Source organism: Opisthocomus hoazin, chromosome 19 (assembly GCF_030867145.1).
Source record: "Opisthocomus hoazin isolate bOpiHoa1 chromosome 19, bOpiHoa1.hap1, whole genome shotgun sequence".
Lineage (NCBI taxonomy): Eukaryota > Metazoa > Chordata > Aves > Opisthocomiformes > Opisthocomidae > Opisthocomus > Opisthocomus hoazin.
Window position 1 is genome coordinate 10,337,737 of NC_134432.1, and position 15,890 is coordinate 10,353,626.

Sequence of the window (15,890 nt, forward strand, 5' to 3'; positions counted from 1 at the left end):
GAGCGGAAGTGGCAGGTAAACACATTATCGGCATTCTCAGGCATAAAACAGCAAAGCCTGGAGTTGTTTTGCAGAAGCAACTCAGAATTTGAACGACATGACACAAGCAATTCTAGAAATAGCTGCTGGTCTTAAGGCTACATTACATGTATCCTTGTTGCTGCCTTTTTATCTCCGTTCACAATTTTAGCAGAAACATTATGTTGCCTTTGTTGGCTCGTTCCTCTGACTTTCTCTGTATTTCTCAAGCATTCTTCAGTCTCACCTTGTACCTCCTAAGCTCTCCCTGCTCCCTCAAAACACACCTTTGATTTTGACTGCAGATCTCTCCCAGCATCAAGCAGTGTAAGAAATACCTGGAATATCTCTAGCATCCTCATATTCTAGGCAAGGGGGTGGTCTGAGCCAGGAGGGACCCATAGCCACATATGTACCCCAGCATATATCTGAGGGCTTCGCTTACCCGCTCACCATCTGTACCTGCTTGAAGAGCTGAAAGCAGCCAGGCTGCTCCGACTCTCATAGCCTGCCTCACTGCTGTTTATTCCACTGATCCCAGAAGTCCAGCTAAAGATTCACACTTGCTCGTCCTGGTTCTCCTGCCTGCCCTGAATTGTCAGCCTCCTCCCTAGGGACACAGTTCATTGCCTTCCATCCTTCCTTGGATAGTTTTAGTTTCTTTGTAGTTTTCTCATGATTGCTCTGAGCTATTGAGCAAACTCATCTTATTTATTCCCGTGGTCCTGGCAGCCACACCTGGAATGTGCTGCCTGCACAAGGCAATGGTTTTAAAGCTCACCCTCCCCATCTTCCACCCTGCTTAGCAAGTCAGCATCCACAACTGCAAGGATAAATTACCACCGAGGTCTCCAGTGTTAGCAATGTATCTGACAACCTCATACACAGATCCAGCAGGGTAAAGAGATGGCTAAATGGGATCAGTTGTGCCGACTCAGGACTTCTGGCCAAAACTGCATCCAAAATCATGATGGATACAGCAGAGTCTAGAGCGCAGGCCAGGTTCTAAATCACGCTCTAAATCAAACCCTAAGAAAGATCCTCACTCACCAAGATGCCAGTTAACTCCCCTGGCTTCGACAGGCTGTGATGATTTACAGCAAGTGGTTCCAAGCTTTTCACAGGTACTCGCTGTACAATGTACTTTGGCTGCAATATGCATAGATGTGAAAGTCCAAGCTACAAGAAGACCTGTCATGAGGCTCCAGGCTTTATCTTCTATAAACACCAGGTGAAAGAGCGCATTTTCTGTCAGGATAGCGATGAGACAGGTCCCAAGCATGAAGAGACTGCAAAAACCAGAGCTACTCTGCTGGAAATTGGGCAGCATAGGAGAACGGATAGGAGTGTGAGAGCTCCCTCTGCTCCTATATTCTGTTCTGATTTCCAACAAAAAGCCCTGAAGCAAATTGTTTTTTTCTGGAGCTTCTCTTGTGTGTGAGAACCTCTCATAGCTTGGTTTGCAAGCTTTTGTGTCATTGCTTGGTATGTGACAGCCCAGAGCTGGCTTTTTTGTAATTTGTGAACCTCTGGGAGGAAAGATGTTGCTGTGATGGCAATACTCCACTGAACAGTGCCTACCACTAACACACAGAATTTGTTCTAGGGCATGAAAGTCGTGCTGGTGCTCCTAGCACCCGAGTTTCTACCTCTGCCCAGCATTTCTATCACGAATACAAACAGTGAACAAGAACAGTATGTGTCTGGCAAAGGCTAGTCACTCTGTCCTCCTCTGGAGACCAGCATCTGAAGCTGGTTTAGATTATTTGCTCCCTTCAGCTGCTGCTGCTCTGACTTACTGTTATTTCTATTGACAGTGTAAGAGGTGATCCATCAGCAGCGCAACTAGTTGTTTTTCTGAAACAGGAGCAGGGAATCGTGTGTATGAGAGCTGAAGCATTGGGGAACGCTATGTCAACACCTAGAGACATGCCGTCACCAGAGCCGCAGGGGCATTGGTGCTGCCGCGGGTACCGCTCTCACCCAGCACTGAGCTCCGAACGGGCCTGTCAGCAGACACAGCAACCGCGCTGTGCATAGCTAAGCTCTGTCAGCTGCGCCTCGTAGGCAACAATAAAATGGATGTAGAGCGCATGACTTCAAAAGAATAAATAGCAAAAATAAATAAGCATCTTTCTCCTGTGATGCTGCTTGCAGTTCCTGCCTAAAGGCTGCAAGAAAACAGCTCACTGAGTGGGGGGCTACAAAGGTTTAGACACATTGTATTAAACTCCCCAACCCAACCACAGAGAGACTCCTGGGCCTGGCTCTCAGCTCCTTTTCAAAATGACATGTTTATGCACAATTTATGCCACCTTCACTTAGGATCTGATCCAGCATCCCTGAAGTAAACTTGAGCCCTTCAGTTCAGTCTAAATCAGCTGCTCCTCTGATTTCTGTTCTTTCTCCCGTTCCTCCCTCCCACTAGTCCTCGCACTTTTTCTCCCCAGAAACAGTACAGCTTAGCCCATCAAGTCAGCAACAGCTATCCTACACCTACACTTGAACCCTGGTGAACATCACCTCATTTGTCCAGTCCGGTTCTGCCATGTTTGACTCTCTCCAGACAGAAGAACGCAGCAGATACATCCAGTTGCCTTTCCCAGGCCTCTCTGCTCGATCACGTTTCCCTTTTGCTCCCTGACTACCAGCCGCAGCCCTGTCCAGCCGCGCTCCGGCCCCAGCAGCTTGGCTGGACATGGCAGCGCAGAGGCACAGCGAGCAGGGAAAAACCTCCCCTGGCATCCGAGAGCGCTCCGGGGTATCGCATGTAGCTGGCAGGCGGTGCTCTGCCCGGGCTCAGCTCAGCACCATTTGGTAGCCCAGCACCCTGCTCCGGGCGGCAGCCATCTTCCAGGCAAGAGGGAGAGCCACGGGGTCAGACTGTGGTCTGCGGGTCGGTTTAGAATCCAGATCTCTCTGTGCAGGGGTGTTTGGGAAGCTGCTCTGTGCGGCCTGGAAGGAAGCGGGCCAAGGTCCTTACGTTTGTTAAAAATCTCGTGATGCTTTTGCAAGGGGGACGGTGTAAATCAAACCACAGGGCACGAGCTACCTAACTCCGGGTAATTTATATTCTGCCTCACCAAGTTCATCTCTGCACTTTCAATGCATGAAGTGATTTTTCACTTCCCCTGTAGTATTTGCTGGCACGGAAAAGCTGCTGGGCTCCGTCCCAGCAGCAGCGGCGTTTCATCACCGGGTAAAAGATTCCTGCGTGTAATCGGGCCAGATCCTCCGCAGAGCCCCCGCACGCTCCAGCGGGAAAGGATCCGGCCCAAGCCCATTCAGCTGCACCTGGGCTCCTCGGAGAAGAGAGCCCTGTTGTTATTTATCGCCCGCCCGCCCCCCGCCCCCGTATTATTATTATTAGCGCTTGGCTCCCGCTCGGCGGGGCCGGGGCAGGATGGGGGGGGGGGGGGCGGTCCCCCCCGCGCCGCTCCGCGCCCCCGCCGGGCCGCTGCGTGGAGCCACAGCGCCCCCTCCCGGTGCACGGCGGCGGCCGCCCTACCCGCGGAGAGGCTGCGCGCTGGGGGAGCGCGGCGCGGAGCAGGGGGGTCCCTCCCGCTGGGGGGTGCGTGGCGAGGCCAATGCCCCAGTGCCGTACTGGTGCTCTGGGGCTCTTCACCTTCATTTCGGAGCTTTAGCGGGTTTTTAAAAAATTTTTTAAAATTCTGTTTTCCTGCCTGCTTAACGCCTGTGCATCAGCCGTCAACGCCGTGGCGAGACCAGGCCCTGGGTGACCTCTGGGAACCCGCGCCCGTGCCTGGAGCTGGGCAGGGAGCCCGTACGGACGCGCCGGTTCCCGACCGGAGCCGGTTTCCGCGGTGCCTTCCCGAGCAGGCAGCGGGACTCCTGGCCGAGCGAAGACGGAAGGATTTGGCTTTGAACTATTTCTGCTACAGAGACAACAAGGATCATTGTCTGCTGGCAGACCCACTCCCGTGCAGTGCGTAGCATCAGCCTTACGCACACTTCCGATGTAGTAAACAGCGGAGGTGAGGAGGGAACACCGACACGCTCTCCGCTATCCTTTTCGGGACACCTTTTACCCATAGCGAGCCAATTCACCACGCGTTCCTCCTCTCCAAAGTTTTAACACGGACTTGGGTGGGCCTCATTACCTCCCTGCTCTCGGAGGGCTGCACAGTCTCCTTACTAGGCCCTATCGAAAGAGGGGAAGGGGAGGAAGGTCAGCGGGGGGTGTTGATTAAACACATCTAACGCCAGTGACATCACCTCCCCTGCGCGCACTATGCTGTTTCTGATCAAAGGGGCTGGCAAAGGCACAGGAGGGTTTGTGCTGTAAGGATGGGAGAGTTTTGCTCTGACCCAGGGTAAGACTGGAATGGAGCCTCGCACCGTGGGTGTTTTCGCTATAGATACATATGTGGTTTTGCTCACAGACACGGAAAAAAGCAAGGCAACTCTAGCAGAGCACTTCCCATGCTCACAGGCTCCAGCTCTTGATCAGAGCGGGAATGGTGGGTATGGGCTTGCCACTGCTGCCACGGGCATCCCCCTGGTCCCCCGGCCGCTGCTTGTCTACCTTTCCAGAGGCGAAATCATTACCGGGTCCTGGGAACACGCAAATAGCAGTAAAACAAACGCAGACGCACAAAACGTAGCGAGCTTTTTCTGCTGAGTCGTGAAGGGCTTCGGAGTCAGACAAACCCCAAATCAATGCCTGGAACTAACTGCGAGGGAGAAGACTACGCTGGCGGAACAAACCACCAACCAAGAGACCTGCGAAGACGACGGCATGTGTCAGCTCGTGTGAACGTCTGAATGTCTGGTTCGCATGGTAAGAATATCAGCACGGTTATTTCTGCACGTTACGGCGTGTGTTGGTGTGTAGCTCAAGCCTGCGTGTCTGAGCGCGGGGGAGCTGCGGGGCTGTGTAGCCCGAGTAGGTGCTCGCATCCGTGTGAGGGCGAGACCGAGATGTTGTATTTAAGCATGGGGCGGGCTGTGCGAGTTCGACAGCGTGTGTTCTGTGTGCTTAGCGTGTACACGCATGCGAGGGAGACCACGACTGCTTGTCTGTGTGGTGTGTGGGAGGGAGAGAGCCCGGGTTTGTCTGTCTGTCACTCACAGGCAGATCTGATCAATCTTTTTCCTTTATAAGGAATTATAAAATAACCAACCTTTTGTATTTCTAACACCAAAGCCTCATCTCCTTTTTACTCACTACCTCCTCCTCTCACCATCCCCCAAATACTTCACTACAACTCTCAGGAAAGCAGCTTTACCACCATTAACAAATGATGTTAATGCACCCAGATGAGCAGCCAGAGTAGAGCATGAGGGACCCTTCTGTCCTACCGAGCGCGGATGTCAATCACCAGGCTAAATTCATACGTGAAGACCGCCAGCATTTCATTCCCTGCTTGTTTCTCTCCACGAAGAGGCTGCGCCTAAGAAGTGTCACCCCCTCCCCTTGCCCACTCCCAAGTCAAAACACAGGGGGACTTTTCACAGCCAGAACCCACACTCACACCCGCAGCCCTCCGCTCTCTGGATCATCGCTGGGTCTTTGGACCCGGGCTGTGCTGGACCTTGGGAATGATGTAATGACACGGAGATGCCCCCCGTCCCCCCCGGGTTGGAAAATGCAAAGTTGTGCCCCACACCAGCCTCGCAAGCAGCGCTGAGGAAAACCATTCTCCTGCGCTGTGTGATGCAGCCCAACCCCCCCACCGCCATCGCTGCCCCCCCCCCCCTCCGGCTCTGCCTCCGTCTCCCATTCCCCACCAGAAGTAGAGGCAATGAGCCCGCTGTGGGATTCAAGGAGACAGACTTTCCTTTTTCCTCCGCGGTTTGCTTGTCGCTTGCGAAAACGGAGCAGCGGATGAAGTGGAGATGACACCATCTCCTTGGGGACGGTCCCCCCCCCGGGACGTATCGATACTCCGGAATACAGATGGAGCCTGGCTGCCTCCCACCCGCCCCGAGCCGGGGGGCTGAGCCCCGACTGCCGGGCATCCTCCAGGGGCTGCGTCTTTCCCCAGTAGGAACCAGCGCTCCCACTCTTCCCAGTTCTCCCAGTACCGGCGAATCTCGGCCGCACGCTCACCACACGCGCAATGGCTAACCGGGCTGCAGGACTTCTGCCATCCTTCCCCCCCCCCCCCCCAGTAACTCCGCGCTGCCCAGGGCGGGGGTGCAACGCGGAGGCGGACGTGTGCGCGGGGGGGGCCGTTACACAACGCGGCCGAGCCAGGACGGGGGAGCCGAGCCGGGGCCCGCAGCCGGGGCATCGCCGCAGCGCTCGCCTTACCTGATGCTAACGTCCCTCTCTGGAGGAGACCTGGTCGCCCGTGGGTTTTATTCGGCTCGGTAGGAACTTGTGGGAGAGCTTCTCTGTCCAGCTCGCATACTGAGTGCTGGGCTGATAATGCAGGCGTGAAAATCCTGGGGCTCTAGCAGTCCTTTTCATGCTCAGACAGAAAATCCCCTTCCTTGATCCAGATCGCGGGCATTAAGGGCAGAGGCAAAAAAAAAAAAAAAAAAAAATTCCTTTTTTTCCCACCCTCTTCCTTTTTTCTTGCTTTACTTCTTTTCCTCTCCCCCCCTCCTTCCCTTATTTCTGTGCCCCCCCCCTCTCTTCTGCTGCTCAGTTCGTAGCCATCGGGGGAAGGAGCAGAGGCAGCAGGGAGAATGGAGAGGGGGTTAGAAATAAAAATGAAAAGGGCTCCAGGAGGGAAGCGAGAGGCTGGGCTTGCCGCCGAGGGAGGGGCTTGGAGCGATCTGGAGAGGATGAATGGGGAAGAGGAAAGCAGGGAGGAGCCCCAGCCTGGCCATTTTATTCTAAGAAGTGTTTTGCACATAATTAGGGAGGGGGGAAGGGGGCAAAAAGGAGGGACTTAAGCTCCGGCCAGACGGAGCTTGTGCCGTGGGAAGGGAGGATGAGACCGGGAAGGGCCGCTGGACTGGGCTGCGTGGGGATCTAAACTTGCCTGTCCCTCGGATCTGGGGAGAAGGCTGCAGCGGGACTGCTTGCGATTCCGGGCAGCCTCCAGCCATTCCATAAATATTTTTTTTCTACCTCTCCCCCCTCCCCCCCCGCGATTTTCTCCTCGCCGCAACCAGGCAGCACGGGGCTCGATCCGCCGAGCCGGGAGCTGATGGGGGAGGGGGGGAACAGGGAGGGCAGGCTGCCCCCCAACCCAGCTCCACACTGGGGGGGCTCCCATCTCCCCACGGGGAGGGAGGGAAGGAGCCGCTCCGCCCCCCCCCCAAGCCCCGCCGTGCGAGCGCGGTTCAGCACCGAGGACAGCGCCCGCCCGAGCCTCCGCCGCCCCCGCCCCCGGAGGCAGCGGGCAGCCCCTCGCGGCACCTCCCGGCCCGGCTGCTCGGCTGGGTCCGCCCGGCGAGGGAGGGAAAAAGTCCCACCCGGCCGGGCTCGGTTTGGGATGGCGGAGGAAGGTGAGGGTGCCTCAAGGGCGCGGCGCACCCGGACAGACCTCGGCAGCCCAGCGCAGGCAGCGCGGTTCGCAGGCCCCGGCGCTCTGCGAGGTTTCCAGCCGGGGACTCCTCAGACAAGTCAGTCGCCAGCCGCGCTGTGCCGGCAGAAGGGAAAAAAATAAACACGCGCCTTGTGCAGGGTGTACGGGGCAAAGGGAGACGCCCTCCTTCCATCCCCCTGCTCTGGCCTGCAAGGACACTCTGTCCTTCTCTCACCCATCCCCTGTGGCTACAGAACATTGTCTTAAGCTAAATCTTCAGCAAATCTTGCCTAAGCAGAATTAGAAGCTGTTTGGTTAAACTCCAGGCTGTTCTGATAGGGCTGAAGCTTAGCTTATCTCAGTTGCAGGCTACCCAAAGCTCCCGAGTTTTACTTTTCTCCAAGTGACTGTTCAGCCGCAAAGCATACTTCCTGGTAAGCCACCCCTGATTCTGTCACGTTGGATCAAATAAAAAGCTGAAATGATTCTTACAGCTTCCCCTGGTAAAAGGCCACAGAGGAATAGCTTACACCACAGCAGAGAAGTTTGAGGGATCAGGTCTTAGAACATCTGCCTGCAAAGCACTTGTTTAAACAAAGAAGTGATGTTTGGGGTTCTCACTAGTGTGTTCTTTCATTGGTGCTCTTGACATTTACCAGAAATGGAAGAGGAATCCTTCTGTCCTACGTGAGCTTGTTTGAAATCAAAGCAAACGCTCCATGAACAAGCACTGCAGTCACATGGGATTTACCGATCCAACACAATAAACTGGGTCTCTTTCCTCACTACTTCTGGGAAGGCTATTGTGTGAATGTGTCTAGGAGGACGTGGCACCACCCAGCCTGATATTTCCTACTCCTGGGAAAAACGGACTGAGAGAAAACAGGCGAGATGATATTCTTCAGGAACCCAAAGTTCTCACAGACCTAGAGAACAACTCAAATATTCTCCACAAAGTGACACTTTCTTTCAGAAAGCCAGGGTCAACAAACTCTTGGGACAGGTGTCCTGCCTGGAAAGAAGAATTGCTATGAATATCACAAAAATATAATAAGAGGAAAATGTAAAATAAAGTGAAGAGGGTAGTTTTGCTCATCATTTTCCTGTCCCACAATGTTTTCTCTATTTTCCCCCAATTCATAAACAAACTATTGCCGCCTCTTTCCCAAAAGCTTTCACTGTCTCTGTATCAAAAGAGGATTATTTGGTGCATTGAGTATTCAACATGTTCTCTTACAGTATTGTTGTGTTCAATGAGCTTTGCTCATCTGAATGGACACTCACTGCATAGTCCACTGGTTTAATTTGCTGCTTTGGAAACCTAAGCAGGTTACAGCATATTTAGCTATGTGTCTGTTTTTATGTGTCAAAGATAAGGTTTCTGGATGCCATTTTTAAAAACAAATTTTTTTCACTTCAGTAGCTTTCTCTTTTCAGTGACCTCTTCTTTTTAGTCTTCAATATTTCAGCTCACCTCCTCCCTGTAATGAACAAAGCCTGGATCTTCACCCCAAATCAGCAAAGCTCCATTGAACAAGAATTTTTATTTCTCCTTCCAGTCAGGACTTTTTTTGAGTTAATAACAATTTTAGGATGTTCAAATCATCACGGCTTTGTTTCCCCTCTTTCAACAGTTGTCTTAAAAACAATGCTTAGGGTTTTTTTTAACACTATAATATTCTTCCCTTGAAGAGAAACTAGTCAATCAAGGAAGGATGTGAAGGAGAACAGAAATCCACAACGTACATGGTAAAAAGGACAGTGTCCCACAAGCACTAGGCCAAAAAAAAAAAGGTATGGCAGTGGCAAGGATGGGGAAACAGTAACTTGGACTATCTACTAGAAGTTTAGAAAGACTTCACATGAAAGTGGGAGAGAAAGCAGAGAAAAGTGTCCATGTTGTTCACATAACAGCTGCCACAAAAATGAGAAAATGGGTTTCCACTGTGTGCTCCAAGTGTGTTGTGGGTTACCCACAGTATGCAACTAAAGAGCATACAGCCGCTCGCTCTCTCCGTTCCACCCCTGTTCCAGTGGGATGGGGGAGAGGGAAGGATCAGTAAAAGCAAGAAAACTTGGGGGCCAAAAGAAAACTTGTTAATAATCAAAGAAGCAGTAGAAAATGAGAGGAAGAAAAAAACTCGTAACAAATAAGGTAGTCACTCACCACCTCCCATGGGTAGACCAATACCCAGATGGTTCCCAAGCAAAACATGGCTCAACCCTTTTTTTTTACCTCTTTAACGCCGAGCATGAAGTTCTACAGCATGGAATATCTTTTTGGTTAGTTCAGGTCATCCACCTGGTTGTGCCCCCTCCCAACCTCTTGCGCACCCCCCAATCTATGTACTGGGGGAGCAGAGTGAGAAACAGAGCAGGCCTTGACACTGTGCAAGCACTATCCAGCAATAGCTAAAACATTAGTGTGCTATCAGGGTTACTTTGGTCACTAATCTAAAACACAGAACCATATGTGCTGCTATGAAGATCATTAACTTTGTTGCAGCCAATCCACTACAAAATGTCACTTCCTAGTACAAAAGGAGCTGTATGTGCCGACTGCACAAGGTAAATCTCATTTATTTGTGATTCTACAGCAAAAACTCACTTGAGTGCCATGGGTTGGGAAAGATAATCAGACCCTTCTCCGAGTTCTTCTCCTGCTACTGGCAAACTACTTCTTTCCATGTATCCTGCTGTGTTGCCCTCCTTGAGGATGCAGAATGTATTCTTGTCAAGGTTTTGCAGACTTCATTGTTTATTACAGGCTAAAAATGGATTACACTTGCTTTGTGAGCATTGTATTGATATTCTGCTGCTCTTCCAGTCTCTCGTGAAATGTATTTCCTCTTTCTCCTCTGCAAACAGTATCACAGTAAGCAGTGATCTTATTTAAACTGTGCTTTGTGTTGGTTGCACAGATATCCGGCTCCTAAGCACCAACCATATTCATTTGCTGTTGGTGTCCCTTAACACATAGAAGGGTGATATGAAGGGTTGCGTGGCCAGACAAATACCAGGCTGTTTTGGTGGACAGCGGGAAGAAGTGTGGGAGTGGGCTGAAACGTCAGGGCTAAGAGGCAAGAGCTAGCAGAGGCTGTTTCCACCATCCCCAATGCAGACAGGGCTGACAGTCAAGGCTTGAGCAGGGGTTGGGGGGAAGGCTGGAACCCCCTTCCAAGATAAGCAAAAACTTTAGCAGGTCCCAGCAGAGCAGGAAGAAACAGTTGGGAACTGTGGGTTTGGCTCTTTTGTTTGTTTGATTTTCTGAAAGGAGTTTCTGATAGCTGGTTTCCTCTACATTAAACGGAATCATCCTCAGCGCAGCTCTAGATGCCTGAAACATTCTGAAATCACTGAACTTTCCAAGCAGGTGCAGCTCCACCTTTGCACTGCTCCTAAATTAAGATATCCCAAATTTATCTTTTGAGATAAATCCCTTTCTAGCATCAAACAAACAAAGGAAGAAATGCCACAGCTTCAAAATTGAGCTTCAGGTGTCCTAGACACACACCTTTCAGGATACTTGTTCTGAGCATGGTGAGCCTCTGGTGAATGCGGCAGGAGATTTTCCGTCTGCAGAGATCCAGCTTTCTGATGAGCTTTTTTGGTATTGTTGCTACTGGTCTTAGGTAGGAAGCAGATGTCCCACGTAAAAGAAATAATAGTGGTTTGTCTCTCATTGAAGCTTGAAGTAAGACAGCGACCATTATAAGATCTGTTCTAGGAAAATGTAGTGACCAGAAAGAACAGTGAGAACTGGTTGTTTCCCAGCCATCACTGATATGAAGGTTCCTCACCAAGGATAACTGACACAAAACTAATCCTTTGATCCACTGAATTTATGGAGAATTACAACAGGCCAAGCATTTGGTTTCAGGTATTTGTCTAAATGTTCTCTCCAGTTAACATAAAGGGGCAATTTTAACACTGAGGTTGTAGCCTTCTTGTTATCTTAGACACTATCTTTGACACGGGATGGATTTTCTTCTGAAATTAGATCTCTGTGTTAACTCTAAAGGGAAACAAATCAGCAGCTTAGACTTAATTCCTAAATTTTAGAGGGATGAAACTAGAGGAGTTGAATACTTTCCTCTGGAGCTTGCTGAGGTGCACAGAAGAGCAAGCAAATGAACCCATATCTGCTGATTTTTCCATCTTAGTCACAAATCCATCCTCTTTATTAGCAGTCTTTCATATTCACTATTGTTACTATTGTCTGGTACCAAGTGCAAGTCATCAGTATTCATCACCTGCAGCTTAGTTTCCTTCTGAACTTGGACTAAGGCTTTCAAAAGGGAACTACTTGTAACTCCCAACCCATCATGAGCTGTGCACTGCACAGAAGGCTTCAAGCCTCACTCTGCCTCTATCTGCAATCACTCAGCACTTCAGACCACTCAAAAAAACGTTGGTAGACAAATCCGCATGCAGTCAAATGCAGGAACTAGAACGTTCAGTGGAGCTTTTTTTTCCCCTTTATTCCTCACTTCAATATATTTATATTCTTGCATCTGTTTCACATCTCTCAGACCCCCCAAAATTTTCACTGCAATGGAGATGGCAAAGCAAGAGGCACTGATATCTCTCAATGTTTATGAAGCAGGCATGAGAAAGAGATATCTTAGTTTGATTAACAGGGGTTGCTGGAGGAAGTGGACAGACATTGTCATCCATGGTCTTTCTAAGCTAATTCTGAAGCACTTCAATGAGGGTTAGAGGGTCAGTGCTTCTTTTCTGATCTACCCAAGAGAAGCCAGCACACATCTAGCACGGCCGTGCTAAGGTCGCATGATCGGATGTTAGTACAGAAGAACGGCACCACCCACAGCATAAAAACAAGTCACAGCACGTATACACATCCAACTGCATGCCCATTGAATTGATGCTGATATACTGCAACTGTATGGGCAATTTTTTTCAGCTTCTGAAAGGGATGGCGCAAGATGTTTCATTGCTGTCTTTTTATCTCTGGATTATAAATAATGACCAAGCCACCCGGCTATCTGCCACAAAACAAAGGGTGTAAATTCCATTTTCTGGAGCTTGAGGATCCACATCACTAGGGCAGGGAGTCCAGCACCTTACGACAGACTCATGCAGCCAGATGGTACTTTTTCATGAACAGTAGTCTAGGTCAGAATGGACTATCATCATTATCTATGCACAAGCCAATATACCTGGCAAGTATTGGGTAGAGGAAGAGGAGGAAGAAGTAATTTTTATTTTTTTCCCCTGGGTATCATTTATTATTTATTCAGGAGAGAATTTGAATCGCTAAGGAATGACATGTTTTAGAGCATGCTGCTACTGTGAGGTAACTGCACTTTGCCTCAGGTATGCAGCGAGTCACAAGAGCGATAGCTGATGTATACTGGCACTGTGAGAAGTGGGGTTATTGTTACCATACAGTAACCACATGCCTTGAGCAGGGTTATTGCTCATGTACAATCAGGACTTCTCATCTTGTTAAGAAAAAGTTGATGTGATCAATTTTCAGGAACTACGTTGAAAGGCATACAGCTCAGTGCTTTGCAAAACTCCCACATAAACAAAGCCTCTCAGGCTATTCTGGTTAGTGGTCAGAGCAGGAAAGGACAAACCAAAATATTCAGCAATCTGTCTCCAGAAACAGAGTCAAGTAAAACAAGAATGAGTCCTGGTGAAGCCTATTCAGGTGCCTAGGACCAAGACCTTAGTGCGTAGTCAGAAACACAGCTGCCAGACTGTTTAGACATAGCTTTTTATGCCACAGTTCCCCAAGCAGCATGTTAAAGAGTGTATATAAACAAGGTGGGGTTTTTATTTTATTTGGATGCTTCCCAAAGCAAAGACTGCTACTTACTTTGTGTATGCACACCTCTCCCTGAGCAGTCCTGAACTCAGCTGCTACCTTTCCCTGCTAACGGTAACATTACTAACAATGAACTTTGCCTACATTCTTCACCTCCCGCTGTCCAGACATGCTCTGGTACCAGCATGTTCCAGCTTTCCATACCAAACACTTCATTTACTGCATTTCTTTAGGAGCAGGTTGAACATGAGGCAGAAATTCAGTCTAGGGGATCCTGCAGGTTCTCATTTCCTCTCTTTTCCCCTCTTGGTATCTATTTGTCCATGGCAGCTCTGAACCAGCCCAGATGTCCCCCCTAGAGCACCATCACCCCCAGCGTCCCAGTGCTGTTACAGCAGATTCACACCCTAGGTTCAGTCTTTAGAGCCGACTGTTTTTTGGTTGCTAGCAATGAATTCTGCACATAGACACTCAAGGCAACTTAAAGGGCTGTGGCTGTCAAGTGTTTCTTTACGTAGTGTTCAATTCTTGTTTTCAAGCTTTTCTTTTGCTTGTGACACCTTATCCAGAAATAAACATTTCTTTCCCTGCTAGTTTTAGATCATCTCCCTCCAAGCCAGTCAGCATTGAACTCTCCCCATGTTTCTCAAGGAAAATCACCCAGTTCACCTCTGGAGAGAGTGATCTATTGCAAAAAATATGCAGGACCAACTCAGACACCTGGGTTCTATTTTTGGCTCTGCTGCTGGATGGCCACATAATCTCAAGGGGATCACTTTACTCGTCTTCATTTCTGCTTCTAGCTGTCTAATAGAAGTTATAATACACCAATCTAATGCTCTTGTCTTGTCGGGATTATTGTTGTTTGTATAACTTTGACCTAGAAGCCAGAACTGACCAAACTGCAGTTACTCACCCATCTTTTTGCCTACACAGCAGCACGAAGGCACGACGGTAGCAAAATATTAAGGTAGTTGTGGGAAATGTTAGTACTGAGAGCACCATGGTCTGCACCAACATCTCCACACCTGCAGTTGCCCACACTAATTAGCAAGACTAAGCTATCACAGGAATGCTAACACTACCAAAGCCTCATTTGGCTTTGTAGATCATCCTGAGGGGTGTTATAAGGCTTGCCTCACAGACCTCAGTATCGCAAGAGGTGAAATCAAAAGGAAGCAGCAGTCACCCTGTTGTTTATGAAAGGGATGTAGAAAGAGTATGTTTGACAAATCCAGAGGAGGAACCAGGACAAACCCAGATACTGCAAGCCTCAGTTAAACATCTTTAATCTCCAAATCATCTGTCCTTACACATGCACTGACAAAAGCCCCTATATAGGTGAAAAGTAATTATTTTTATTCTCTTTCTTTTCTTACTGCTTCACCAATAGTCAATCAATTTTGTCATTAAAGCTCTGAGAATAGGTTCAGTTGGTTAATCTGCACCCTGAGTACAACACAGAGAGAAAGACACAAACCCCTCAATCATGTAGTTCCTCCACAGCCGTCATCAGTCCCTTGGTTTGGAAAAAGGGGCACAGCCATGGACGTCTCTCTCAAGTCACACAGGCCTGGGTTTTCAATAAGCATTTGGAGCCTAGGAGATATTTCTCACCAGTGACAATCTGTAGGTAGGTCAGATTTAGAGGATGAACTGAGGTATCCTTTAAATAGCTGGCTTATTGTATACTTAGTGTATTCCTTTAACAGGCTTATGCTATCATTAAGTCTTCTATGGAAGAAGGGAGCCATTGTGCCAGCGTAACACCGACCTAATTAGCTTTACTGAGGATTTATTTAACAGGTTTATTCTAACAAGTTTATTCTTTAAATGTCTGATAACTGACTTGTTATAACTCTTTTTAATGAGCCTCTGTCTTCCTCTGTTGAGTTTAATTCTTTTTGCTGCTGCTGCAGTAAGGTTTTGCATCTACATAGAAGGCTGATTGTACTGTGTTTAGCCTTCGATAGGCTTTATTCTTGTAGCAGATATTCATTTCAGTATACTGAAATAGGTGGATGTACCTGTATTCATGTGAATAGGAACGTGTGGAAGAAGGAACTTTTTTGTATTACATTTCAGTACAGTGCCTTTCATCCCAGTGAGGCCCAAGTAGCCTTACAAACTGGCATGCTCAAATCCTGTTTGCTGAAAGGGAAGACTCCTATTGATTTAAAGTGGGTTTCTAATCAGACCCATAGACTAAACTCCTTGTTGGTGCACTCGCCAATGAAACGGTAGGTGGAGAACTGTACAAGATAACCCCAAATATGGTGTGATCCTGCTTGTATATCCACAGCACCCTGAGGTTCCCTTGGGTGACAGGGTGAGTAGTCCCCTAGACTTTCAGAAGAGCAATACGTTAGGACACAGGGTTGTTCTGACCCTGATGTTGCAGGTAAGACCGATTCAAATCCTCTGACGGGGCAAAGTATTCTATTACAGCCTCTTTTCCTGAGAAAGGGTAGTGTATGTCAGAATGCACACAGACGTGTGCTTAGCTGCTTTGTATAGCTCCAAACACCTCTGTTCTGAATAGTACTTAACAAGCACAAATTTAGCTGGACTCTAATGAGACTTTGTTTCTTTATTACTTCTCTAGGTAAGGAAACTCAAGCAAGAGCTGTCAG

At 48.9% G+C, this 15,890-nt stretch overlaps 1 protein-coding gene across 1 annotated transcript in view; it reads right to left on the minus strand.

Moving 5' to 3' along the window:
• BRINP1 (BMP/retinoic acid inducible neural specific 1) overlaps positions 1–6,660 on the minus strand; it is a 94,622-nt gene extending 87,962 nt beyond the window's left edge. The window contains exon 1 of the mRNA XM_075439509.1: positions 6,296–6,660. The gene's annotated coding sequence lies outside the window, so the exon portion shown is untranslated. The remainder of the gene's footprint in view (positions 1–6,295) is intronic.
• Between the last annotated feature and the right edge of the window lie 9,230 nt (positions 6,661–15,890).